We start from the raw sequence: 4,069 nt of genomic DNA, 5'->3' as shown, positions 1-4,069 counted from the left end.
TACTTCTATAAAAAATTTATAAATAATGGAAAAGAATTTTTGGTCCCCCACCTCAAACCCCCCCCCCCCTCCCGCCCCAAAAAAAAATCAATTTCATATATTTTATTTTATAAAAAAATTATAAAAAATGAAAAAAAAAAATTCCTACCCCCATCCCCACCCCTCATCCCTAATATTTATATGAAAAAATTAATTTAACTTGACAAAAGAAAAAAAAAATTATAAACATACACTTGAAATAATATTACACTTATATAATATGGGTTAACCCATAACCAACCTAGCCATGTATCACTCAACCCATATTTACCCACATAAAGTATTGGCGGTTTGAAACCCAACCCATTTTTGTTCAAACCATTTTCAATCAAACCAAATCCAACCAAACCCACCCATTTGCCACCGCTATTTTGCACTATATAAATGTGGCATTTCTTTTGACGAGAGAGGTACTTGTGCGTGCATATACGTTGCAAGTTGTACAACAAATTGGTAGCACTCAATAATTTAAAATTAGATACCGGGTGCCAATTTTGAGATCACCTCATCAGTCAAATTATTATAAGGATGATACTGTTACAAGTTACAGGTTAATTGTTTTATGATCTAACTTCCGCCTAGACTCAAATTTATGGATAAAATTATCGGGGAATAATCATTATGTAAATCGTAAGCCTATTAGAGTTTTCTCTAGAATGAAAATAGCAACAGATACATGCGGGGATAGCTCAGTTGGGAGAGCGTCAGACTGAAGATCTGAAGGTCACGTGTTCGATCCACGTTCACCGCATTTTGGTATGTACTTTATTTTGACAAAATTTAGTTTCCTTCTCTTAAATGCGAAAAAATTGGTTACATTTGTCAGATTACCCAAACGTACTTGCACAACTAAGTTGCCCATTATAACTTTTTGACTGAGAGCGAGGATTCAGGATTTTAACCAAGTATAATGTTAAAAATAGCACTCTCAATTATTTTCAAAATATGTTTTGTCCACCTAGTGTAGATAAAATCTCCATCACAAAGCAAAGAATCCATCAGCTTAAAATGTTCAATCAAGTGATCCACAACACCTTTACTATAACTCGCATTATCTAATGTTATAGAAATATTTTCTTTTCAATTTCCCATTCCTTCAACAAATTAATCAACCTTGGACCCAAAATAGCACCACTATGAGGAGGATGTACATGACGCAATATCAAAACCTTCTTTTGTAAAATCCAATCTAAATCAACATAGTGTGCGGTAACACAAATATATCCATTTTATGTGATTGATGACCACAAACCCGATGTCAAACAAATTCTATTCGAAATAGCTTGGAGCTCATTCTTGACTATCTCCATTTTATCATGGTATAAGTTAAGCACATCAACTTTTGCGGTATTTCTTGAAATGGTTTTAACGGTAGGATTTAAGAAAGAATGCACTTCTCTAACACCTTCATATTCTACATAACAAGATGGGAGGTTATCTCTAACTATAACCTTCGCCATAACTTCGCGATATTCTTTAAGATCTATTGGCATACCTCGCTTTAATGTGTCAAACTTGTGCTTAGCTATGTGTCGCGTTAAGTTTGTAGTTCCAACTACTGAGTCGGCCAAAAATGCTTTCTCACATGTCTTACATTCAGCCCGAAGTCTATTGTCAGGATTACTATTCAATGGAAACTCATCATAAGAGTTCCAAACTTTAGAAGTGGTTTTACGTTGTTTTGATGAACTGGCAACATTTAATTCATTGGACTCGACATCATCATGGTCTATCAACATCATCAAACCCCTGTAGCAGATTAAGATTAAAAAAAAAAGACTGTTTAACAGAGAAATAAGCTCTAATTTTGAAGGACAAACTAAACATCACAATGCAGTGTGCTTTTAGTGACATGATAAAAGATTTGCAGCAAAAGAAAATTAAGAAAATAAAAGATTTGCAGCAAACAAAAATTAAGAAAATAAAAGATTTATATAAGCAACTATTATAAATTTGAAGAAGTAGATACGAGCTTTTATGTCACGACCCATCCGCTGAGTCGTGACGAGTGCCTGAACAAGCACCCCTACTCTCGTACCTACACCTTACTGGATAAGTGGGTGGCCCATAAGACTCATAGCTGAACCATGTTGACTCATATCAGAACAGCTTTAAGGACTATCAATTATATATATATATAAAGAAAATATCAATGCAAGCCGACACGGCTGCTATATACTGTACATCAAAAGAGTGGAAGCTGACAAGGCTACATCAAGTCTAATTGTACTCGACTGTCTACAGATATCTACTGGAGCATCAACTGTAGAAGGGACGGGATGGGGCCTCGCCGTACCCGAATACATATACATCAAACATAACATACCAAAACAGACAGCAGCTCCGGATCGAGTGAAGCGCACCAACAACAGCTGGGAAGAGGCTCTACAGAGCTGCTATCATAGGATCATGCCATAATGAAAGAAAGGAAAAGCCTTAACAAACCTTGAAACTTATCTATTCGCCCAACTTCTACTTCTCGAACTCGCAATCCTACAATCAAGGGAGTTCATACCATTGGTAGGCTTATGTTTATATACTTGTCTTAAGTCTTCAAATGAAATCTATTTAGAATCTGCCGAAATTCGAGCAGTATCTCCCCTGTTTATACCCCTAGCCCGAAATCACAATACCAACAACCAACAACAACAACAACGACACTAATATCACAACATCATCACCGATACTAAAATACTCCATAAAACGTCCCATGTGATGTTCATCCAATTTCTCAACCAACTACTTTATTTCGCAACCATGTAATCGCTCTATCTCCGTAAATAAACCTAAAGTAATATCAATAGAGAGAGATTCATACCTTATTCTTAGTAGGACATCAATATCTTCAGTGTTCGCCTAGAATCCAAACCGAATCCACCGCAAAACGATACTACAATCACAACTACGCGCTATCCGAACCTAAACTAAGATTTCGCCACTTGAAAATCACTCAATTTATGATATCCTCACACCCTCATCTGATTTCTGAGTTTATTTTTGGGAAAAATATGGTGAAAAGAGGGGGTTTACCCTTTATATAGGGGTCAAAGTCGGTGGAACTGACTTAATAATTGACCTTCGCGAACGCGAGGTCCTCTTGCGAATGCGATGGTCTGGAATTTCCATGGCCATCGCGAACACGAGGCCATCGCGTGAACGCGAAGGGCAATTCTGCCCAGTTCGCCCAATTTTTCATCTTCCGCCCATTTGACCTCCAATCCTTCCAATACTTCGCATACATGATCGTAAACCCTTATAGCCATAAAATAGGCGCATATCACTCTAGTGTTCACAATTAAGCAGTTGACACCTACGGAACTCAACGTCCAAACTACGAGGTGTAACATCCTTCCCCCCTTAGAAACATTCGTCCTCGAATGTTAATACTCTCAGGAATTCTATGAAAATTTTGCAAGAGTTTCCCCGTAATTATACCACTGCCATCCTGTACAGCAACCCAAAATAAGGCCACATAGGATCACATTTTAAAATATACAATAATATAGCCTCACACGACCAATCACAATAGCTATAGATAAATCCAATACCTGGGGGTTATGATGTTTCAGCCTGTGCCTCCTAGGACAACGGAAACAAGTGCGGGTACTTAGTCTTCATTTCCTTTTCCGCTTCCCAAGTCATCTCCTCGACATTATTATTTCTCCAGAGTACTTTAACAGAAGCCACATCCTTAGTTCGTAACCGACGGACCTGTCTATCTAATATAGCCATAGGGATCTCCTCATACGATAATTTCTCAGTCATCTGGATATCATCTACTGGCATGACTCTCAAGGGATCTCTTATGCATTTACGGAGCATGGACACATGGAATACCGGATGTACGGACTCTAACTCAGAAGGTAATTCTAACTCATATGGTACTTTACCCACTGTACGAATAATCTTATATGGTTCGACGTACCGAGGGCTTAGCTTAACTTTCTTGCCAAACCTCATCACCCCTTTCATAGGCGAGACCTTCAAGAAAATCCAATCTCCTATCTCGAACTCTAGCTTGCGATGCCAG

At 37.9% G+C, this 4,069-nt stretch overlaps 1 non-coding gene across 1 annotated transcript; it reads left to right on the top strand.

Annotated features, from left to right (window-relative positions):
• Positions 1-717: 717 nt before the first annotated feature.
• Positions 718-790, top strand: TRNAF-GAA (transfer RNA phenylalanine (anticodon GAA)). Its single transcript has one exon. It is a non-coding gene; the product is annotated as a tRNA-Phe (tRNA).
• Positions 791-4,069: the final 3,279 nt, after the last annotated feature.

The sequence above is a fragment of the Lycium barbarum genome, chromosome 4 (assembly GCF_019175385.1).
Source record: "Lycium barbarum isolate Lr01 chromosome 4, ASM1917538v2, whole genome shotgun sequence".
Taxonomy (NCBI): domain Eukaryota; kingdom Viridiplantae; phylum Streptophyta; class Magnoliopsida; order Solanales; family Solanaceae; genus Lycium; species Lycium barbarum.
Note: the sequence above shows the minus strand (reverse complement) of the source record. Positions and strands in the feature narration are given on the sequence as shown.